Source organism: Pinus tabuliformis, chromosome 4_2, assembly GCF_031772625.1.
Source record: "Pinus tabuliformis cultivar Carrire ecotype Pingquan chromosome 4_2, CPIR1, whole genome shotgun sequence".
Lineage (NCBI taxonomy): Eukaryota > Viridiplantae > Streptophyta > Pinopsida > Pinales > Pinaceae > Pinus > Pinus tabuliformis.
This window is the reverse complement of record NC_142304.1, coordinates 935,059,635-935,086,132: the sequence shown is the minus strand read 5'-3', so window position 1 is coordinate 935,086,132 and position 26,498 is coordinate 935,059,635.

The following is a 26,498-nucleotide window of genomic DNA, read 5'->3' as shown; positions in this document are numbered from 1 at the left end:
AACTATACTTTAGAAAAAACATATTCACCACCATCATTTATTCATAACTTTCATATCATTTATCATTTCTAGGATGGTTATAGGATTTTACTCCTCTTATGTTGAGGTGTTTAGTATTTGAGCCTTCTCTAATTCCAAGATATAATAACTCATTAACCGGTGTATGTAGTTTCTAATACTCAATACTTAGGCCCATAGATATATATATATATATATATATATATATATATATATATATATATAAATAACCAGTTTATGGTTGACCCTTTTTTACTTATTGAAATAATCAATATGTTATTTATTGTCTTGTTTTTGCATTGCTCGTTTCTCCCCTAGAATTCAACATGACAACATTATTTATTCAAACATAGCTTTTCAGGGTTTCTCCTCTCCCTAATGCTACTATAGTTATCAAAAATACATATATTTGGGCACTTGCATTGGTTATTCTTAGACTCCTCCCTTGGTAGGGCATCTTGAGTCTCAAGCTTTGTTGTTATTATAAATAATGGGTTTCGTTGGTATACCTAGATCATCATGAAGACTTTACTTATTAAAGTTGTCAACAGAATCCTAATATAGTATCATAAGCTTTTATTTTTCTTTTTGCTTCTTCTTACCCAAGATTTTCCCACATGGATAAGATATTTTTACTTCTAAGTATCATTTAACCACATAACTTCAAAGATTGCATTCACATTTTCATGGGAGGCTTTATGCAAAATAAAAATATAGCTTATGTAAACTTATACACACACATCTTTGTATCTTGGTTATACATACGTTGTACCTTCGACCATGAACACTAATTTTAACATAATTATCTAGCTATGCAACACCAAATACCATAATGCATCCACCATAATACATAGACATGCAAATTTCAAGATCAACAAGCAATGCATAATCATAACTCTGGAGTTTTAAACTACCATATCAGGGATGGAAATTATTATCGTGATGCGATAGTGGAGGCGCTTCATTAATATAGGCTCTAACGCCTCCTTCCTTCTCCTATTGTGTCATATTTGTACATCCTTCAATCCTATCCCAAGTTGTTCTTAAGGGGGGCTGTTAGGATATTTTGATACATACGATATAGTTAAGTATAACTTGGTCTAGTCTAGAGTTAGAATAAAGTGTGTTTCTTTACTATGTACTTTTGTAACTTACAATCTGACGGTCATGATATGTTCTAGACATGAAGTGATCCGACAGTTCATTCTCTCATCAATATTACCGACACTTGATCTGTGGCTTAACACCCGATTGGTCCATGATCTCTATTTAAATATCATGGAGGGTCATTTGTAGGGTGACCATTCATGAGAGAAGCTTATGTAAATTCTCTTTCTTTTATTAATAAATTGCCTAAAGTGGCCGCATTGGCTCAGGTCATGGACGGTTTCCCTCCTTGAGGGTTTTAACCACGTCAAGAATATTGGTGTAATTATATGTGATCTGTTTGTGAGCGGTGTTCAATCTGAGGAACTTACTCTGTAAATTCCTACATGGTATCACAACTATTTGAGGGCTGCATCCATTGGTGATCCAAATCCAAAGCCGATACAACTGCATTCGACTGTTGTTTCCTATATCTACTATTTATGATTGCTTTCGGGTAGACATGATAGATCTATTAAGTTAAGAGCATCTTTTCTAGTGAGGAACCCCTTTCGTTTCATGCGAAAAGGTTTCTGGTAGCCCTAGCTACGTCATTTTTATGATCTGGAGGTATACAGTCTTTATTTGCAGTTCTAGTTATTCATCTCTCTAATTATTTCAGTCTATTTAGCTCTCTGTTTTTTATTACCAGATCTATACCTTTCATTTATGTGTATGCTCTTTGCCCTGTGACTTTGTGTGATCTGGGCAAATCAAAAATATAAAGGAAGGATTTTTCTCATGTGTATGCTCTTTTCCGCTACGCCTTAGTGTGATCTCGGAAAATCAGAAACATTGAGGAAAATATATAGTTTTTAGCGAAAGCTAACTTCAAGCCATAAGGTTTGGTTTTTTTTGTATGTCCATTTTGGGTTGTGTGGTTTTTTATTTTGTAGGCAAAAAGAGTTTTTTCAAGTAAGCATGCACCCCAAAGCTTCAGTGACTTAAAAAAAAAAAAACCCTTCCTCTTGTCCAAAAATTACTAACCTTTTAAATTAGAGGTCTTCGGTTCAAGTCTTCTTTTTTGTAGAGTTACTTTTTCAAAAAGCACATGTAACTTATGTTTTAAAGTTACTTTATGTAAAAGTGTTCTCACCCATTATAAAAAGTGAGTCACTTATAATTCTAAAGTCTCTTTATCTTTTATTTAAGTTACAATTTAGTGAGTAGCTCATAAAGTACCATTGTAAAAGTGAATTTCACTTATTTATAACAGTGAGTCACATCAAATCTTTTTTAATGTGAGCAAATTAGATTAAGTTTGTAAAGGGGGGGCGGATTTTTTTAAAATATAACATTCTCATTCACTTCCACACATTCATGCACTTCGTCAGCATCTTCAACAATGTTTCTTCAAAAATCCATCACTTCTTCATTCGGAAGCCGTTTTCAGAGCCATTTTTTTGAATCAACCTAATTTTTTGAGATCTTTCCATTGCAACACTTAGTTTTAGCATCTACAACTTTTGTTTCTGTTAAAATGGAAAGTCCATGCCAAGTTATTCTTGACAGCACCAACTAATTCCAATGGTGGTCCTATATTGTGGATTTACTTAGAAGTAAAGGTTTTTATAGAATAGCCGCAAGTCAAGAAAATAAACCTAAAGATGAAGATAAGGCAACCAAATGGGAAAATAAATGAGATCAATGGATTGATAGGGATGTCTATTTCTCCAAACCTTAGATTCCATATCACAAAACTTGATACCCCTAATGAAGCAATCAAACAACTCACTAATGTTTTTGGAATTAATAATGAAATTAGAGCCCATCAACTTAAAAATGAGTTGCTTACGTTGGACCCCAATAATGTTTCTTCCATTGAACATTTTTTTTCCAAGTTCAAGACCCTTAGACTTCTCTTTGAAGGTGTTAAGGTAAAGAAAGAAGATGGTAGCCTTATATATTCCATTCTTACTAAGTTGGGATCAACCTACTCTGTGTTTGTTTAAACCTTCCATTCTACTAGAGAAGCCTTTATTTCTCAAGGAAAAGACTACAAGTCCCCCTCTTTTTGATGCCTTTTGTGATTCTTTAATAAGAGAACAAGAAAAACTATTGCATCTTGGTCTTCTTAATCTTGGAAACTCTTCTAAGAAATCCTTAGCTGCCCAACAACAACCAAATTCAAAGAATCCTAAGAAGAAGTATCCTGAAAGGAACGGTCCTAAACCCAACAAGGGCCCTAAGAAATTTTAGTCTCAAAATGAAAAATCAATTCAACAAATGATATGGAAAATAAAAACAAATGGAGGAAGACTGATAGACATTGCAACTTTTGTAATCAAGATGGCCACTTAGAATCTAAATGCTTTAATGATATGGAAGCCTTGGAAGCAACAATGAAAAAAAATAGCATCCATTTGGAGCACTCTTCAACTTCAACTTCATCTTCAGGAATAGCACCTTCTGCATGTGGTTGTCAAGAATCTCGGTCTGGTTATGCACTAAATCTATATTCTTCTTCTCATTCTCATGAGTGGCTCATTGATTCTGGAGCATCTTATCACATGGCCAAAAACAAAGCCATGTTTTCTTCTTTAAATGATTGTAACACCAAAAATATATATGTTGGTGATGATAGATCTCTTAGTGTTGTAGGGAATGGAGATGTTCATCTAGACAATGGTCAATTTAATGATCTATTATGTGTTCCAACCTTATCCTGCAACCTTCTATCTATATATCAGATAACTCATTCAGGTGAAGGTAAAACCATTGAATTTTCACCTCACGATGTTGTAATTAAGGACCTAAGAGATCCTAGACAGATTTTAGCTACTGGCATTGCTGATGATTCTACAAGGTTGTATAATTTTAAAAAATTTGGGTCATCAACTCTTCCCTTAGTATTTGTTGCTCATAATGATGAAGTGAGCAAGCTTTGGCATGAGCGATTTGGTCACTTAAACTATCGCTCCTTTCAAAATCTATGTAAAGAAAATATGGCAACACGTCTTCCTATGGTATCTTGTAGAGATGGTGTTTGTTTCAGATGTGTACCTGAAAAACATCAAGGATAGTTTTGAAAAACGTGCCTCTTGGCAGGCCTCAACCCCTTTATAGATTGTGCATAGTGATTTATGTGGTCCACTTCCAGTTGTTTCATTCTTTGGCTACAAGTATTTCTTAACTTTCATTGATGATTTCTCCATACACACTTGGGTATACTTCTTAAAACTCAAGAGTGAAGTATTTAACATGTTCTTGGCCTTTAAGGCCTTTGTTGAGAAACAATCTGGACATCAAATTCTTAAGCTAAGATCTGATAATGGCGGAGAATATGTTAACAAAAAATTCATAAACTCTTACACTGAGCATGGAATTGAAATGCAACATATTGTCCCATATACTCCACAAGAAAATGGTGTAGCTGAAAGGAAGAATCGCACCTTAAAGGAAATGGCTAATTATATGCTTCAATATAAAGGACCCAGTCTTAATTTTTGGGCAGAAGGAATTAACTGTGCAAATTACATAGTAAATCGCACTCCTACTAAGGTTTTAAATAATATCACTCCACAAGAAGCATGGAGCTCAATTAAACCAGATATAACTCACTTTCGTATTTTTGGAAGTGAAGCATGGGCCCATATTACGATGAGAAACATAAAGCCTTAGAACCTAAGAGTGAAAAATGTATTTTTCTTGGATACTTTGAAGATGTCAAAGGATATAGAATTTTTCCACTTAAGTCCAAAAATGTTATCATTAGAAGAGATGTAAAGTTTGTTGAAAATATATTGGCCTAAGAGCCTAGTTCGACAGACGTGCCACCTCTCTCTATCCCTTTTACTTTTGAAAATATTTCTTCTTCAAATGATGATAGCAAGGATGAAAATCCTCCCCCACCTTCTCAGGATCCTCCTTCAGCTCCTCAACTTCCAAAATGGGTATGTGCTACTTGGGATGCAGCAAGTGCTCTTGCAGGTGATCCTACAGTTCAGCGACGTACACATTGTTAGTTCGATAGAGCCTCTTCTTTACTGGTTCAAGCTTCAACGAATTATGATCCTGACACCTTTGCAGATGCTTCAGGCCATTGATATTGGGATGTAGATATGAATGAAGAGCATTGTTCATTATTGGAAAATGATACATGGGATATTGCTCCTCTTCCAAAGGGACAAAAACTTGTTATATGCAAATGGGTTTACAGAACCAAGTATGGACCAAATGGAAAAGTTGATAAACATAAAGCTCATCTTTTTGCAAAGGGTTTTCACAAGTTGAAGGCATTGACTATACTGAAACCTTCTCCCCTATTGCCAAAATGAAATCTATCCACCTTGTTCTTTCCCTTGCTGCCACTTTCAAATGGGAACTCCATCAAATGGATGTTAAATCTGCTTTGTTGCATGGGGACTTGCATGAAGAAATATCTATGGAGAAACCTCCTAGCTTTATACAAACAGACTCTAGCCTTGTATGTTGTCTTAAGAAATCCCTTTATGGTCTCAAGCAAGCCCCTCGGGCTTGGTATGCCAAAATGGATAGCTTTCTTTTAGATACTGGATTTTCTAGGTGTCATTTTGACAATACTGTCTAAACCAAGAAAGTGGGCAAGTATCTTATAATTCTTGTTCTTTATGTTGATGATCTTATCCTTACTAGTGGTGATCGCAACCTTATAAGCCATGTGAAGTCCAGCCTTAAAAAGAAGTTTGAAATGACAGACTTAGGACACATACATTATTTTCTTGGTCTTCAAGTCTTGCAAACCAAGGAAGGTATTTCCCTTTCCCAATCCAAGTATGCATGTGATCTTCTACACCATTTTCACATGGAAGATTGTAAGCCAACCCCTTCTCCCTTTCCTTCTGGAGCCAAACTTTTAGTCACCTGTACTTCCCCTAAAGTTGATTCTACCTTATATCATCACCTTTTAGGAAAACTTTTGTATCTAACCCATACTCGTCCTGATCTTTCCTTTTTTCTTGGCCTTATTTCTTGGTTTATGTAAAACCGACATGAAAGTCATTGGAAATCAGCTAAAAGAATACTTCGTTATGTTCGAGGTACAATTTAGTTTGGGATTCATTACAATGCAGAAGCATCTCCTCTATAGGTTGGTTTCACTGATTCCGATTCGGATGGTGACCCTCATGATCGGAAGTCTATTGTAGGTTATGTCTTCACTCATGGTTCTAGACCTATTTCATGGGCTTGCAAGAACCAAAGTGTCGTTTCTCTTTCTTTAGCAGAAGAAGAGTATTGTGGTGCACTAGAAGCTAGTAAGGAAGCCATGTGGCTTCGTTAGATCCTATCAGAGTGTGGCTTTTAGCAGCAGCATCTGACTATACTTTGGTGTGATAATGAAAGTGCCATTCAACTATACAAATATCTAGTCCAACATCAGTGCAACAAACACATTGAACTACACATGCACTTCATCAGAAAACTCATTCATGACCATCTTCTTAAAGTGCAATATTGTTCAACCGATGATGAAGTTGCAGACATCTTTACAAAGGCTCTCACAAAGGTGAAGTTTACTAAATTTTGATTTTTGGCTGGAGTTCAGGAAGATGCCACTAAGAGGGTATAGGCTCTAATGCCTCCTTCCTTCTCCTATTGTGTCATATTTGTATATCCTTCAATCCAATCCCAAGTTCTTCTTAAGGGGGGATGCTAGGATATTTTGACACATAGGAAATAGTTAAATATAACTTGGTCTAGTGTAGACTTAGGTAAAGTGTGTTTCTTTACTATGTACTTTTATAACTTATAATCCAATCGTCATGATATGTTCTAGACATGAAGTGATCGAACGGTTGATTCTCTCCTTGGTATTACCGACACTTGAACTATGGCTTAACACCCGATTGGTCCATGATCTCTATTTAAAGAACATGGAGGGTCATTTGTAGTGTGACCGTTCATGAGAGAAGCTTATGTAAATTTTCTTTCTTCTATTAATAAATTTCCTAAAGTGGCCACGTTGGCTTAGGTCGTGGATAGTTTCCATCTTTGAGGGTTTTAACCATCTCAAGAATACTGGTGGATTGCTCTGTGATCTATTTGTGAGCGATGTCCTTTGGTGTTCAATCTTAGGAACTTACCCTGTAAACTCCTACAATTACAAAGCCTACCTTAATCCTAGAGGCCCTCATATTTCCAATTGCAAAACCACCACGTCTCAACCAAAAAATATCAGCACAAGCTAAGAAAAGGAATCCATCATTACCTTTACTCTGCCATCAAACACTGTAAGCTTGAATCATAATAAATTAAAAAGAGAAGAAACCCATGTAGAAAAAAAATCTATTTGTATGCTACCAGACATCTTATTATTTCATTCATATGGAATAAGAATAAGGACCTTCAAATGATATATTCCTGAGCATACAAAAATCAATATTTATGCATCCTTATTGAAACATTACTACCCTACCTCTGCTCTTTATATAGATCTATGTGAATGTCAATCACATTCTTATAACTAAATGCATCTCCACACTTTTTTTTTTTAATTTTAATATTTGAATTAATGAATTGATAATAATATTTAAAATCTATCAGTGATATTTAGAATCTACCAGATTCTTATCTCTTCTTTTCTTGAGAATTTTTTAAGAGCTACATTGGTCCTCCCAACTATAAGCTGCCTTATTTTCTTCTTGACTAGATCACCCCAAGCTCTACTCCTCCCTATCAAGGAAATATTCTAAAATATTATGTGTTTCCTTTTGAGAAACTAATTCTCCTTATCCTCTAAAATTTCTTTCTTTCTTTCCTTCTGAGGTTCCAATCAATATTTCTCTCCCACTAGTTACAATTACGAATCTTTATCTTTCTCTCCCAAAAGATTCTTAAACAGATCGAGAACTATGGAAAGAAAGGATATACATTTCTAGTCTTTCTAGTCTTATTCTTCTCAATAATTCCAAATGGAGAAAATTTCCCTCGTGTCGGGCATAACTAATTCCAACTGTTTTTCTGATAGTTAGTAGTTATGATCCACCAGACAACTCTTAATGCATTAGCAATAGTGTTAACAATACAGTTTTTTAAAATCTACCTAAAAGGTGAGTATTTATATATAAAATAAAGATATTTAGATCAACGACATTTTCTATACTCTTTCATTGTATTCATAACGAAAATATAAAACCATAAAATAAGTCATAGATAATTAACTAGTTGTGTCACAGATAATGAGAGTGAACCAGTTCTCGCAACATCTTGAATCTCTATCCAAGCTTCCTAGCGATTGAATAGAAGCATTGGTGAGAGTAAAAAAATCTCGATAACATATTTAATATCTATCCAATCTTCTTAGTGATTGAATATAAGTGTTAACAGAGTTACATGTAGAGGTGGAGTTCTATGTACATAAATAATTGAAACCAAGCTAGAAATTAGTGTTTAAAATGCAAGCCTAGTAGATCTAGATATACCTAACTTCATACCAATGACCAAATTTCAAGAGTAGTTCACCTTCAAATTATTGTTTATTATTCATTACCTGATGAGGGACTATAACATTGGCCTCGCAGTCAAAGAGAATTGAATTTGCATAACTTGTTGTTTTTCTTGCACTTTTAACTGAAGTTTCATGAAAATTATCAATATTCCTATTTTCCTGTAAATTCAAAAATAATTTTGTGATTTTTTTCAAATCTTATTTCTAATTTTTTATTGCCTCAACCAGCTTCGATGGGACATCATTCCCATGATGGAGAAAATTTTATTTTTGGTATTTATCAGTTGCTCACAATTCATTTTAAAATTAATAACAAAAAACTAATTTTTTGTGTTTCTAGCCCATTGGTGAGTTCTCCAACAGTGACATTGTAATGAGTTCTTTGATACTAACACTGATATGCCCAGGCATGATATTCCTCACACTACTACTTCTCTTCCCAACATTACAGGTCCTTTATGTGGTTGGGGGGGGAGGATCTCTACGAAAATCTCTACACACTGGCTTATCACACATTACAATTCTCCACATAAACTAGTTTTGGAAAACTACTACGTCCATCATCAATATTGTTATCTAAACTATGGAGTTGTGCGAGGACATATTAGCAATTAAAAGCCTCCAAAAAGCTATTATCTTGGAACACAAAGAATCTGCACATTGACTTCCCACACATTACAATTATAAAAGACATAATTGTAACTCAATCGAGCTTTAAACTATATATTCAATTTATTAAAAATTTAATTGTGCAATGTGTGAATGGTTGTGCGGGAGGGTAGAGACAACACATTTCTCTGCAGAATCAAGTTCTCCTCACTACTAGTGTAAACTATATATTATCCTTTATCATGCCAACGCTTAAGTTTCAAATTCCTTATTATGTTTTTTAATTTTCAAAACATGAGTAAAACTATATATTGAAATTAATAAAAATATTATTAATTTTTAATTTCGAAAACATAAATAAAAATATGTATTCAAATTATTAAAAATATAATTATTTTTTAATTTCAAAAACATAAATAAAAATATGTTTTCAAATTATTAAAAATATAATTGTAACTCAATCCAAATTTAAAGAAAAATTCAAATTATTAAAAGCATAATTATATTTTAATTTTAAAAAAAAATAGAACTATATATTCAAATTATTAAAAATGCAATTGTAACTCAGTTGAGCTTTAAACTATATATTCGAATTATTAAAAGCTTAATTTAAAAACAAGTGAAAGGTTTTGTGGGAGTGTAGAGAAAACACATTTCTTCACACAATCAACTTCTCTACACTATTAGTAGTGCAAACCATATCTTATCCTTTATTATGCTTTTGTTTGATGTTGAAAATCATTCCTTTATGATGTTTATTAATATCCTAAACATGAATAAATCTATATACTCAAATTATTAGAAACATAATTATTTTTTAATTTCAAAAATATAAAAAAAACCTATATATTCATATTATTAAAAAACATAATTGTAACTAAATCCATCTTTAAATTATATGTTCAAATTATTAAAAACTTAATTGCACAACATGACTCAATGGTTGTGCGGGAGTGAGGAAAAAACACATTTATCTTCACACTACTAATGCAAACAATATCTCACAATATCTCTAAGACTATTAGTATCACCAAAAGCATAGCCCTTGAAAATTTCATACAACATTTCATGTCAACTAAACGATTGTTGAAGCTTATGCCCAAAGCTTTCACTATATAGAGATGTCATACAACATTTCATGTCAATTAAACGATTGTTGAAGCTTATGCCCAAAGCTTTCACTATATGGAGATGTTTGTGCAGAAAGCTTTCACTATGTAGAGAGATGCCTATGCGACATATTTGAAATTTGAAATTGGTTATTTTGTTTTCAACCATTTTAGCAATGCTTGGGCACAATGAAAATGAAAGCAAAAATATAAATCCTTAACGATAAAAATATAAAGAAAAGCGTAAAGAAAATCTAATAGCTAAAAAATATAAAGGAACGCGTAAAGAATATCCAGTAGCTAATAATTAATTACCAGTTAATTATGAATCTATAAATGAGAACAACGCAATAGTAATAGAAAAAAAATAACAAAATGAACTATAACTATTGATAACTTTCACAATTAAACAACAACAATAGTTTGGTGAAATTATTACGTTTTTATAATGTTATAGATATTACAGGGAAACCTATTAATCTATATACTATAGCGCTTAACTACTTTAATTATTAGTTAATAATTAATAATTTAAATTCGGCACTACAATACTTATTACATTAAACTATTATTAACTTGAGAGTTAATAGACTATTATGCATGTAATTATAGCTATTAATTCTCCGTCATTAATTCTTTCTTTCGATAAATATTTTACATGGGAAACTTTTATAATACTATCGCTATTAACTTTTTCTTATTAATAGTTAATAATTAATGAGTTAAACTCTGCACTAAGATAGTTATTACATTTAATATTATTAACTTGACTATTAATAGACTATTCTGAATTTGATTATAGCTATTAATTCTTTGGCGTTTTGTTATTTTACATGGACAACTTTAGCATTAGTGCTTTACGCTTTTCATAATTATTTTTCATGGAAAACTTTTCTCCACAATGAAAACACAAATATTACTATTAACAAAAATGTTTACACTTTCAATAATAGTTAATAACTAATGTGTTAAACTCCAATACCTATTACATTTAACTATTATTAACTTGACTACTAATAGAATATTGTGCATCTATTATAGCTATTAGTTCTCCATCATTAATGCTTTTTTTATAATGTTTTAAGGTGGACACATTTTATAATACTATAGCTATTAACATTCTTTTATTAATAGTTAATAAATAATTAGTTAAAATCCCAATGCAATAAAAATTACATTTGATATATTAACTTGACTATTAATATACTATGATGCACTTAATTATAGATATTAATTCGCTCGCATTAATGATTTCTTATTTGGATAATTATTTTATATTCACAAATTTTCCGCACAATGACAACACAAATCTTACTATTAAATAAAAACATTAACGTTTTCATTAATAGTTAATAATTAATGAGTTAAACTTCCCACTGCAATACCTATTACATTTAACTATTATTAGCTTGACTATTAGTAGACTATTGTGAATTTAATTATATCTATTAAGTCTCCCACATTAATGTTCTTTTCTTTTGACAAGGTGGTGAAAAACTATCTTTGGTGTGGAGCTTTTCGTGTGTGGAGACCTTTGCAAAAGTAATGCCACACACACTGCTAACTCTACGCCCATTTTCAATAGGAAAGAACACTCTTCAGCCATTCAACTTTTTAAATTGGTTTTTTTTTTATTTCAACCATTTTAGCAGTGTCCCCACACAATGAAAATGAAACAAAGAAAATGAAACAAAAAATTCATGATAAAAATATAAATGAAACCATAAAAATAGATAATATGTATTAATTAATTAGTTGTTTGGAGTTAATTATGAATAGCAAAATGAACTATCACTATTATTATAGTAATAATTAAACAAAAACAATAGTTTCCTCAAACTACTACAAATTTATAATACTATAGATATTACAACTAAACGTACAAACCTATAATATTATAGAGATTAAATATTTTCATTAATATTTAATAATTAATGAGTTAAGATCCATACTACAATAGCAATTACATTTAGCTATTATTAACTTGACTATTAATAGATATTGTGTATTTGGTTATAGTTATTAATTCTCCATCATAAATGCTTTCTTTTGATAATTATTTTACATGAAAAAATATTATAATACTATAGCTATTAGCGTTTTTAATAAATAGTTAATAATTAACTAGTTAAACCTCGCACTGCAATACTTATTACATATGAAAATGTAATGTTTTTTTAATTTTGAAAAAATAAATAAAACTATATATTCAAATTATTAAACACCTAATTATTTTTTATTTCAAAAAGAGATTTAGAACTATATATTCAATTTTTGAAAGAGTAATTTTAAATCAAACCAGCTTTAAAATGTATTTTCAAAACATTAAAAACTTAATTGCACAATGAGTGAGTGGTTGCACTGGAATGAAGAGAAAATACATTTCTCTACACAATCAAATTCGTTGTACTACTAACCAAAATGATATCTTATGCTTTATTATGCCTATATTTGACGTGAAAAATCATTCCTTTATGATGTTTTTTAATTCTGAAAATATGAATAAAACTATATATTTAAATTATTAAAAACGTAATTGGTTTCTAATTTCGAAAACATAAATAAAACTATATATCCAAATTATTAAAAAACTTAATTGTAACTGAATCCATCTTTAAAATATATATTTAAACTATTAAAATCTTAGTTGCTAAACAATGAATGAATGGTTGTGCAATAGTGAGGAGAAAAGACATTTCCCTGCACAATCAACTTCTCCACACTACTACAAATGATATCTCTAAGACTATCTTAATTACCAAAAACATACTTCTTTTCAAAAATTTCATGGAACATTTAATGTCAATTAAATTATTGTTGAAGCTTGTGCAGAGAGATTTGTGACTAAAACGTTCACTATGTAGAGAAATGCCTATGTTTAAGGTGTTTGACTTTTAAAAATGGTTATTTCGATTTCAACTGTTTTAAGAGTGCCTCCGCAAAATGAAAATGAAAAAAAAAGATCTATTGGACATTGGATAAACCAATGCTCCCAAGAAATAACAGACTCCTATGGATGTTGTGGGTTTTGGTCTAACCACAATCATGATTCCCAACAAAATCTCCACACAAAATATTAATGATAAAAATACAAATGAATGCATAAGGAATAAGTAATATCTATTAATTAATTAGTTGTTCGGAGTTAATTATGAAGCTATAACTTATAGCATCACAATAGTAATAGGAAAATTGACTATAATTACTAATAACGGTAATGACTAAATGACATCAATAGTTTCCTGAAACTGTTACGTTTTTATAATATTATAGCTATTATAAGGAAACCCAATGATCTGTAATACTATAACTATTAACTAATATCACTAATACTTCATAATTAATGAGTTAAACTCCTCATTGCAATAGTTATTACATTTAAAACTATTATTAACTTGAATATTAATAGACTATTGTGCATTTAATTATAGCTATTAATTCTCCTTCATTAATTTTTTCCTTTGATAATTAGTTTACATGGCCATCTTTTATAATAATATAGCTATTAATTTTTTATTTATTAATAGTTAATAACTAATTAGTTAAAATATGCAATTCAATAGCTATTATATTTAATATTATTAAATTGATTATTAATACATTATTATGCATTTAGTTATAGTTATTGATTCTTTTACATTAATGTTTTCTACTTTTGATAATTATTTTAGATGGACAAATTTTATAAAAATTCAAATTTTACAATTAAACAAACAAGTTCACACTTTTATTAATAGTTAATAATTAATGAGTTAAAATTTTCTTTTCAATAGCCATTACATTTAACTATTATTAACTTGAATATTAATAGACTATTGTCCATTTAATTATAGCTATTAATTATCCATAATTTATGTTTTCTTTTGATAATTGTTTCACATAGAGAAATTTTCTCATCAACGAAAACACAAATACTACTATTAAACAAAAATATTCACACTTTCATTAATACTTAATAATTAATGAGTTAAGGTTGAGTGAAATAGGATTCAGCTCCGAAGATGAACCCTAGCCGCTTTGCCGCCACCTCCTTTCCTTCGGCCACCGTCTGGCCTTCGCTCGGCCCTGCCGATGATGGAGATGCGCGCTTCAGTCATGGAATGCTGGCTTCTTCCTTCAATGCTGATCTGCATGTTTTCCAATCTCTTCTAAGAGCTCCCCTTCCTCTAATATGTACCGCTCTGGACATTGGTGTAGCCAGATCTTGGCCCTCTGCTGCTGCATCTCGTAATAGCAACCCCCTTCAGATTGCAGATGCAACGGCTAAGGACGAACATGCAGAATATACTCCTGCTTCTCCTCAGGCGGTGGCTCTTGGGAAGAAATATTATGCTCTGGAAGGCTGCTCATCCCTATTAGTACCTCCTCTGTCCCCCCAGAATAGCCGATACTCTGTATTTCATCTTCAGAATTCTTTTAGCTTCCTGGATCTGCCTGGATGGAGCATCTGGGAGCTCTTTTGGGCGGAAAGCAATGACAGACTCAATGACCTTTGGACTCTCTCCTCATCTTCTCACAAGCCCCTGCGGCAAGTTCAGGAAAAGATGGCCCTTCAAAGCACCAGCCTCCTCTCGTCTCAGATCTGCAGAGGAAAGCAGAACTCTGATCTCTCTGCCTCGTTCCAGATCCAGATCATGCTCATCTCTGGCAAAACTCTGCTACAATGGGTGAGCTCTTCGGATCTAGTGCAGGACCTCAAGCATGTTCTGGAATTCAAGTTGGGGATTCCCTCTGCAGCTCAACGACTCCTCCACGAAGGTAAACAACTTGAGGATCTTTATCCCCTTTCTTTTTACAGCATTAAGAGAAATGCCTCCATTATTTTTACCCTTCGTTTGAGAGGGGGAGCTGTTGGACAGTCATCCTCAGCTGAGGTGTTTTCATACAAAGATGTTGTCCATGCTCAGATGCCCAAGAAACCAGCTCCACCAGTTCAGGCTCCCAAACCTTTTCTGGTGGACAATCTGGAGGAAACCCCCTCCATTGAAATAATGCATCCAATGCTGGATGAACAAACGCAAAAGTTTGCAGAGCATGCCATTATTTGTAGGTTCAATGGGATTTGGCCTCGCACAGCAGACCTCTACCAATGGATTCACTCTAACTGGACCAACAATTGCAAGGTTCTTTTATGCTCAAAGGGTTTCTTCATTGTAGTGTTTGCTCTCGGTGAGGACTACCAAAAATCTTTAATTGCAGGCCCATGGTTTTGGGGCTTAGCAGGTTTATTCCTCACCCCTTGGTTCCCAAATTTCGATCCCTCTATAACAATCATCACCAAGCTCCCCATCTGGGTCAGACTTCCTAATCTACCAGCGCACCTATGGCACTTTGTTGTATTCCAAGGGATCGGAAATTCTCTAGGCCACTTTTTAGACATAGACATCTCTAGAGGGGAAAAGGGCTTATACACCTTCACCAGAATCTGTGCAGAAATAGACATGAGCAAAGGCCTCCCTGATCAGATCAATCTCAAAATTGGAGACTTCCATTGGACTCAGACCTTGGATTACGAGAACACAACCTTTCGCTGCCAAAATTGCCATCACACAGGGCACCTTCAGAGCTCTTGTCCCACGATGCCTGCCCAAAAGAAGAAAGCCAATCCTAAGAAGAAATCCAAAAGCTGGAAGCCTCATGATCCTCCCCCCATGGACGACTTTGATTTCAGCTCGGATGAAGAGGAAGAGATGGAGGAAGGAATGGCAGCAAAGCTGGCATAGGATCCGCCCTCGTCTAGTGATGTGGATTCGTCTGTCCCACCAATCTCACAGAAAAGAACTCATGAATCCTCTCCCTCGGATTCCGACAAGGAGACCTCTCCGTCGGCCCAGCTCAGTTTGCAAATCATGCCAGTTCAGCAGAGTCCTCTTGGTTGGGTCAAAGTTGGTAAAAAGAAAGGGAAGAAATGTCGAATAGTTGATTCTACCCATGTTGGGTAGAATCCTCTGTTCTGCTCTTGCTCCTCTGTTCTTCTTGTTTCTTCTTGCTCAGCACTACTCTATTCTCTTTTTCTTTTAGGGGTTGAGGTGGATAGCCTATCCTTTCCGGCTACCTATGTTCTTGCTTCTCTTGGTTGTAACTTCATTTTGTACCATACGTCCTCTTAATAGAATTAGTTTTTACTGAGAAAAAAAATAATAATTAATGAGTTAAACTTTCGACTGCAATAATTGTTACATTTAATTATTATTATTATTATTAATTTAATTATAGCTTCTAACTGTCACATGTTGATGTTTTCTTCTTTTGATAAAGTGGCCACAAGCTAAATGTTTGTGGAGGTTTTTGTGTGCAGAAAGATTTGCAAAAGAAATTCTCTACACACTACTATCTCTATGTTTCTTTTTAATGCCAACGCATATTCTTCATCTATTAGACTTTTTGAATTGGTTATTTCGATTTCAATCGTTTTAGCAATGCCTGCACACAATGAAAATGAAAGAAAAAATCAACGAACAAATATAAATGAAAGTATAAAGAATAGGTAACATTTATTAATTAATTAGGTATCGATAGTTAATTATGAGGCTATAAATGATAACGACAAAATTGTAATAGAAAGATGAACTATAACTATTAATAATTGTAATAATTAAACAATAACAATAGTTTCTTGAAACTATTCAAATTTTATAATACTATAGCTATTACAAATAAACCTACTAACATATAATACTATAGTGATTAACTAATTTAATTAACAGTGAACATATAATGAGTTAAATTCAATGCAATAATTGTTACATTTAAATATAATTAACTTTAGTACTTCAGTGTTAAGAGATTATTGTTCATTTCATTATAGCTATTAATTCTTCGCCATTAATTCTTTTTTTGATAATTATTTTACATGGACAACTATTATAATATCTTAGCTATTAGTTGTTCTTATTAATAGTTAATAATTAATTATTTAAACCCCACATTGTAGTATCTATTACATTTAGCTATTATTAACTTGGCTATTAATAAATTATTGTACATTTAATTATAGTCATTAATTCTCTTGCATTAATGCTTTATGTTTTTCATAAATATCTTACATGAACATATTTTCACACTTAAAGAAAAATATTCACACTTCCACATAAAGAAAACACGAATATGTCTCTTGATATAACCCATAAGTTGGACTTTCCATAATTTCTTATTTTATTTTATTATTGAAAAATAAATAATATTGTACCCGATAAAGTGAGATTGGTAATGTACGATCCTACAGATTTAGTTCCACACAATAAGCTAACTTTCACACAATAAGTTATAATATCATTTTATTAATATCATTTTTACTTTATTTTATTATTGAAAAAGAAATACATCATTATCAAAAAACAATTAATAACTTTTGTGTAGAAACTTTAGGCTTATAAATATCATTTGTTTTTATATAAATATATTATAATATAAATATATTATAATATGATATAGATATCTAAAACAATAGTTATAATTTTATTAATAAAGAAAAATTATAATATAATAAATTAAAATAAATTATTATTTTTTTATTTTTATTTTTTCTAATGGATAAAATCTTATGTTTTATTATAAACAATATATGATATACCTTTTCATTATAATAAATCAATCCACCATTTTTAAAGTGATATTATTAATTTTGTTTTTACAGATACTTAAAATTAGTTTGGTCAATGTTATTCAATCGTCTTCTACCATATCTTCTGGTGTTTAACTTTTTCATTTTTATTTGGTCAAATTAAATAAAGGTAAACAATAACATAAAATTAATAAATTAATAATTAAATCAAAATAATAAATTTACCATTTATAGTTCTTGAACTCTAAATTTTAAATATAATATTTATATTTTTTAAATAAAATTAATTGATTTTTATATTAAAAATAATACTTGTTATTCTTTAAAGTGAAAATTGTATTTTTAAAAAAGAGAAAATACTTCTAAAATAATTAGAGCTTTTTACTTTACACAGCTCACACAATTAGGGTTTCACATTTGCTCACACAATATATACTTCTTGATTATCTTGTATTTGGTATTTCATATCTCCATATTTGTGGGTTGAGGTGGAGAGACAACAAGTGAACATAGTTGTTCTCTCCAAGTGAACATTATTTGTTTAATAATTAAGTTATCAATTAACCATAATTTCTCAAAGGAAAAAAAACACCTTCAATTCATTTGGATGGATAGTTAAGGTATCAATTAACTATAATGTTGGAAAAGAACACCTTCAACTCATTTGGATGGATTGAGAGTATGGCAAGTGGTGAAATCTGACCTAACTAGAAAATAATGGTTGTGGCAAGAGTGGGTATTTTCAAAATGACCTGGAAACATGAAAAAATTATTAATATTCTATTTTGATTGGGTCTTTTACCATACATTTTCAGATATTTCATGTTAATCCGTAGTCCTAAGAATGTGTGATTGTTGTATGGGCTATAGCTAAGGCAATAATAACACCTAGTGTTAGGTCACCATAATTGGTAATCTTTTTTTGTAGTAAAATAAAAGTAGTTATTACAACAAACTATCTCCATCCAAGTATTTTATCTATCCAACAATAGACTAAATCAATGTAGTGTCTAGATACACTTACACAGATCTATATTGGACTCCATTTATTGAATAGTAAAAGGCTAGAGTCAGTAAATTTTTTATTTTTCTTATTAATTTATTTTGATATGTTTTGCATGATTTCATTGGCATCTTGAAGTTAACATGAGTAAAAACAATGTTTAGATAAAATAGCTTAGGTCCTAGATTTTTTTAGTTCACTAGTATCAAAATAAGAGTTTTACTAATCTTGGATTTGGTAAAGACTAATTGGAATAAAATCTCTAGTAAACCATGATTAGATAGATTTTTTTCGTTTACTAGTATCAAAATAAGATCTTTAATAACCTGGTTTGCTTGGGGTACCTCAAGTGGCAATCGTCGTGGAATGAAGTCTCACCAAATGTCACATACCTCGTACTTGAATTTAAATATAACTAAAAAAAATTTTTTACAAGGTGAATATATCAACCTCAACCATATATAAAAGCTTACACATGCGGGTATAAAGTAGGTCCGATGTGTTACCATACTACTCCCCCTATGACCATGTGCACACACTAACGGATATATATATAACATGTTTGATGCATCCAACTTACGGAGTCAAGGTTTGTTATGGTTTAATGGTTCTACATATGACTATACCATTTCAACTTTATGCAGCGGATGGTTCTTAAGTTTATCGTCACAGTACTGAAACCCAACTGTCTTCTGTTTGCTGGCAACCCCTCCTCATTACACCTGGACCTGCCTTTAATGCCGCCGGCCTGATCACGTGATCGGCCATGGCTTTGCAGGCTGGATCCTTCCCGCCTTCAGCACTTTGGCATTACCGCCAAGATCCACGGCAGGGAGGTTTGGATGATAATCAACGCTGGAGATTACTCCACGTCGCAGGGTTATGTATTTGTGCTTATAAGGTTTATGGCCCGCGTTCATCGGGGTTTTGCTGTTTCCATTTGGCGCTCCAGAGCTCGGGGTAACACTCTGTTACCACTGGGCGTTTGCTCCACGATTCCTGCTTCGGCCTTCTTCGGTTGCCCTCGACAGCACATGCATCCTCATCGTAGAATCACCGCTCCAAAGCTAGGTAAGGTCTCCACCTGTTGGTTTGTTTGCATTAATGTTCAGAGTTCTCATATTAATCACACAGTGACGGCCTCATTGCTGATTGACAGATAATGTCGAGCCCGCAGTCATGGCTCCTTCAGCGGCATAAGCTACCCTTTGCTGCTACTAAGCTGGATATACACAGGTACTTCTATAGCCACGAATCCCCCTCTCATATTATGAACTACTAGTTAAGGTTTTGGTATAAGATTGTCGGAGGGTATTCTGCTGTTTCAGTTTATAATTTCCGCCACCTTTCTTCTTCGGTTGGCGCAGATGGAGTTTCACTGCCTGCTCAAATCCGGGGCCATACCCATTGGGGTTTGAGTATGTGCAGCCCGATACTTTTCCTCCATTGCTTACAGCAGATTCTGGGTCGAAACTCTCGGTCATAAGTTTAGCTGCTCAGTGGCTGCCTTGGTATTATGATTTAGGGACATTGACGCATTTATATAATCTGTATCTATATTTACTTTGTAGCTTCTGCTGGTTAATGAATTTGGGACCGAACCCATATGATTTTCTTTAAGTTCTTTTAACTACTACAGAGTGTGAATACCTGTGTAAATTAATGTTGTCTCGGCCTGTTGTCTATCGCCAAACATTATTATAATTCCAGCTATTTCTTATCGTTTTTCTTTATAAAAATCTCCCGTAAGGGTTTTGAGTTCCAGCATCACTCATTATTTGTTTATATGCATCTTTTGGAGTCTATTCATGGTGATTATGATTTTTAAGAGGGTTTGGTAAGTCGGCATACGCCACTTCCCCAATCACCTCGATAGCCCAGCCGGGACTCGCGCCTGCATCTAATCCAATAGATGTCTGTCCGACTCGGTGAGGATTAAGAAAAATGAGACTTTCAGTCATACAGATTTAAGGTTATTCCCTGGTATCGTTCTATTACCGTCGGAACATGGACTCTGACTGTTATATACAGTTTGCTCTTAAATCTTTATTATGAATTAGGGGAGTTAACAGTGTAGAGTTCTGATATGAATATAGTAACGACCATGCGTTTATTCCTCTGTCATAACAGCATTATTCATTTACTGTGAATATGAAGTTATTATTTTTAGGTACAGATGCTATTGCATGCGACTTATACGCTAGATATTATTCATCTATTGTTAAATGTATAGATGTTTTGTACTCGACAGTATTATTAGAGCAGTCCATTTAAATTTACAGTGGTTCCTCTGTTTGTTTTTCCCTTCTTACGATAGGGTTTGAACGTGAACCTAAGTTCTATTTCCGTATCTCACAGTGGTCATGAGAACAACGACAGTGGCCTTAGGCTTTTGCCGGTCTTAAGGTCTTCTTCATTCGCGAACTCGTTCTGCTTGCTACTTAAACTTTTGCCTGCCGTACCCTGATATACTTCCAGTCTTATAAACTAAAGTTTCGATGGCCCTTCTCCAGATTTACACTTACTATATCACGTGACAGTAAGGCTACCGAGGCTTTTCGAATCAATAAGTTTAATGCATAAATTTCTATTATAATGTCTCAAGTTCTCCTTCACAGGGTACTCGGCCCTGCAATTACAAACCCTAGCCCCTTCGTTTATCTCACTCTGTTCTATTAAGTAGCCTTTCTTGCCACGTATGCAGAGTTAAGTAATTCTAATTGACACAATGACATGCATTACTGTGTCATCTTCTCATTCGCAGTTATTCTATTTGCTTGTGACACTGTAGTGTTTCTAACCCCTACTGATAATATGCAGTACTTATAAGTATCACAACAGTTGTAGAGTCTTAAGGTTTTGTTACTTACCTGGTTACCGCTTGTCGAGAACGTTCTTCAGTACTCCTTCTGCAAAATCCCTGTGTTAAGCTCGCTATCCTCCCAACCTTGAGACTTGTCCTTCGGGACCTGAGTCTCCCCCCGAGCTTATGCTTACCGGATCCCAATCCTCAGTAAGACAGCACCTAGGGTCTTGACTATCTGGTCTTTACCAGACTTAGTCCAAAACCAGGTATGTTCTTTTTCTTTCTTTTCTCCCTTTCTGTCTGTCACTACAGCACACCATTCTCCATCCACCTTCTCCCTCCCCTGTTAGGGTGCTCGCTGATCCATTTAACCAATGCCAAGAATTAGTTGTAACTGATATGTAATTTAAAATTACTTTTACGCAGGTTTGATTAACTGATTGGTAACTTAAAATTACCTTACGTGGGGTTAATCACAATAGGTATATTACACCAAAGCAGAGATCTTGGGTTCGAATCTTATGCTACTCTCCCCCGTAGCAAGGTGAATAATGGACATGTAAACTCAAAAAGTAGAGAATCCTACCAAGCTTACAAAAACAAAAAAGCTATTTAATAATCTTGGATTTAGTAAAAACTAATTGGAATAAAATATATAGTAAATAGTGATTAGGATAAAAGTTGTGGGAAACCTAATACTCAATAGTATTTTGAGAGGTTATTTATAATGTGTTTACGTTTATTAGATAGTTAATTAACATAAAATAAAATAAAATATAAATATAAAATTAATAATTATATTTATAATTATAATTAATAATTAAACTAATCTAATCTAGATTTATTTTAATTGGGGATCCACTAAGAAAATGTGTTGAGATTCAAACCTATTTTAAAATGAAAAGAGAATTAAAATAAATTTACCTCTTATGCCAAAATTAATTAATTAATAATTATAAATAATAATAATAATAATAATTGTGTTGATGCAGATATAAAAAATGGGTTGAATTTTAAGTTAGAGAGAGTTGATTTCAAAGCAAAGGTTAAGGGATTGAGGCCCCAAGTAATAATTGCAAGTGAGAAAAAAACAAGAGATGGTGACTTCAAACCAAGTTAAGAATTTATTTGTGAGAAAGATTTACATTTAGAAAATTGTTGTTATAGAAATTTGGAAGTTGTAAATCTTAAATTTGAGTAAAAGAAGAATCTAGGTAAAATAATGTGTGGAAGAGAAGTAATAAAATTAAAAGACTTAAGTAGAATTATTAATATGAAATATTAAAAAAAGTTGATAATAATATATTAAACTACTTTCTTTCTTTTTTCTTTTTTCTTTTTTCTTTTTCTTTTTTTCTTTTTTTTTTTTTTTTTTTTTTTTTTTAATCTGAATAAAGACTAATTCTATTAAGATTAAAAAAGTATAGTACAATCAAGCTTGCATGCAAGCGAAGCAGAGAAGCAAGGGAGCCGAAGGTGAAAGGCTATCCACCTCGCTCCATAGAGAGAAACAAGGAAAGGGCAATAGAAAACATGGGAATACAAAATGCTAGAACTAAGCAGAGAGATCTACCCTGAGAGGGCACTTACTGCCACACGACATTTTTTGCCTTTTGTCTTACTTACTTTGACCCATTGACAGGAGTTTGGCTGAGCCGTAACAAGTTGTACACTATTCTGCCCTGGTGGTGGAATATCCTTATCAGAGTCTGAGGACGAAGATAAATGAGAATGTTTCCGAGAGATCTGAGGGGCGGAGGGGTTTACCGGACCGACCGAGGGAGCATCCAGTGGAATCTCAACATTCTGCCCATCTGCTACAATTTCTTCCTCATCCGAACTAGAGGAGTCTGTATCGTCCATAGGAGGGGGAGGCACACAAGAATTCCAGCCTTTGGATTTGGGTTTGCGATTCAGATTCTTCTTTTTGTCGAGAAACTGGGTACAGGAACTCTGGAGGTGCCCTAATTGATGACAATGGCGGCAACGGAAGGCTGTATTCTCGTAATCCAAGGTTTCAGTCCAGTGGAAATCGCCAAATTTGAGATTAATCTGATCCGGCAGTCCTTTGCTAATATCTATTTCTGCACAAAATCTGTCGTAGGTGTAGAGACCATTTTCCTTTCGTGAAGAATCTACAGCCAGGTAGCATCCTAAAGTGTCTGCAATAGCTAAGAAGATAGAGATATGCCATAGATGCGCAGGAAGATTCGGGAGCCTGACCCAAATGGGAATCTTGGTGATGACAGCTGTAGAAGGGTCGAAGTCTGGAAACCAGGGGGTGAGAAAAAGCCCAGCCGAGCCCCAGAACCAAGGGCCTCCCGTTAAGGCCTTCTGGTAATCTTCATTTAAGTCAAAAGCCACAATGAAGAATCCTTTTGAACATAAGTAGATCTCGCTTTTTTTAGTCCAATTGGTATGGATCCATTGGTATAGATCTGATGTGCGAGGCCAGAGCCCATTAAATCTGCATATGAGTGCTGATTCTGCAAAACGCTGATAGCGATCGTCAATCCCAGGATGAGAGAGATTGATGGAAGGAATTTCCTCTGATTTGTCTACCAAAAAAGGCTTTGGAGCCCCAGATGGTTGGGCTGCTTTCTCCATGGGCTGCGGTTGGGCAGCGTCTTTGTGGACAGCATCTTTATTAAACTTCTTAAGTACAATGACTAAATCACTTTTACTTTCTTGTTTATATTTACATTATCTTTCTAAAATAATCTTAAATTCATTCTAAAAATAATATAATTAGATAATATCATTTTGATTATTTTTTTCTATTAAATTATTTTATGATTATATTTTAAAATTAAATATAATTTTTTTTTATTAATTTAAATGAATAAAATGAGCTATTTTTATAATTAACCAGTAATATTACCCAAAGATAAATGGGTATGTTACCATATGCTAAATGATAAGTAAGATTACTGGCAATATGAGTGCATTGAGTTTTGAAAATTATCTTTACATTCACATATACTTGCATATGACCTCGCTACACTTCAGTTTAAGCCAAATCTGATCCAATTCTAGTTGCATTTGCCAAAAATACACCGTACGGTGCCTTTGAAGTTTCTATCGATTTCCTGTTTTTAGTTGAAGTACAAATAGAAGTGCGAACATTTTTTTTTGTTTGGTCAAAAATATCAACAATCGACGAAGTCTGAAATTTGACTTGATGGTGTATTATGTATTCAGGGACGTAAGACTGGAAGTTGACGTCATGGTGTATTATGTATTTAGGGATGTATGAAATTGATATATAAAAAAATAATATTCAGATGTCATAGATGTGTTATGTATTAAAAGTTGTGAAATTTTTTTGATGTGATAGATTATTATGTATTAGATGTTACGATAGTAGTAGGGTTTTTTTTTATTTTCGTTTTTTATTTTTACAATTTAATATTAAATTTTTTAAAATTAATCATTCCAGATAAATCAAACAATGAGAAAATAGGAATTTAAATTTTAAAAAAAATAAAAAATCAAAACACTTTAACCATAAACCAATTACCATATAACCTAGCTTTCTAGAGGTATACTGAAGAAAAAGGTAAAATAAATAACACAACCGTTTTATAAAATGCACTTGTAAACATAATTATATTCTTAAATTATTTTCTAATATCCTAAATTGTTAAATTACATTTAAAATTTAAATTATTTATTGGAAGTGACTTTTTAATCGCCGTATATATCTTGCAAACAATACAGGGATTTTTTATTTTTAAAACTATGACTATCTTGCAAACAATATATCTTGCAAACAATACAGGGAGTTTGATTTAGCGGTGTTGATGTTGGGAATCTGGTCCGCCAGGCGTCTCTCTTTCGGGGTACAATACTTCGCTTCCGATCTTCCTTTCTCTTAATACTAATGCTGGTGATCCTGCATTTTGGCTTTCAGTTTGGCTCATAGTACCCAGTCGACGATAACTCCTATCCTGAAATGAGTAACACGAATTAATAACAAGAATAAGAGTTCAGAATAATAATAACTTGTTCACGCTGTTGAAGAAAAACCTTCGGAGCTTCTTCATGCTTATACGTGTATGTGACGGCCGCTTGATTCTTATCCTCGTGGTAGTCCTTTGTTCCTACCATTTCCTGCCCACTAGTTTCTGTTTCCAATAAATTGGAGATTAGTGTATGAGATAACATCAAAACATATTAATAAAGAAGATTTAATAATCGAAAGCAAATTATGCAGAAAGATAACCTCTGAAAATTATACTAATAGTAGCAATCCGTGTAACCTTATTCTTACGTCTGAACTATAACCTTGTTTTCCAAATTATATGAAAGGTTACCTACTAATGAAATTGTTTGGTAAAGTTACATCTTTAACCTCTCGACGCTTAAAATCCAAAGCTAAAACTGCATCTATACATAATATATAAATTCAGTTCAAAACCAAATCAATACTAATATGCTCATCATCTTCCCAAAAGTAATGAAAATCCCTCACTTTTAGTAGTCGTGGTGATAGCGCTCTTAAAACGCACAGCAGACATTGCTGTTTGAACCAGTAGAACTGTAGCCAGCAACGCCAAGGTGAGAATCGTAACTCCTCTAACCTGGTTCGCCATTTATCTAGGAGTGTTATTGTGAAACTCTCCTATTCAGCCGGCTAGGGAGGTTGATAGGCATCGGAGAGTGAATTTAAATGGAAAAATGGTACGCCTTTGTCAAAAGTTCGTCAGTCTATCGGTCATGGCGTATCTGTGCAAAATTTCGTTGTCTCCTCCATGTCGTCAAAAATCTTTCTAAACATGAGAATATGAGATATCCTCCCGGCCTTTTCCCATTAA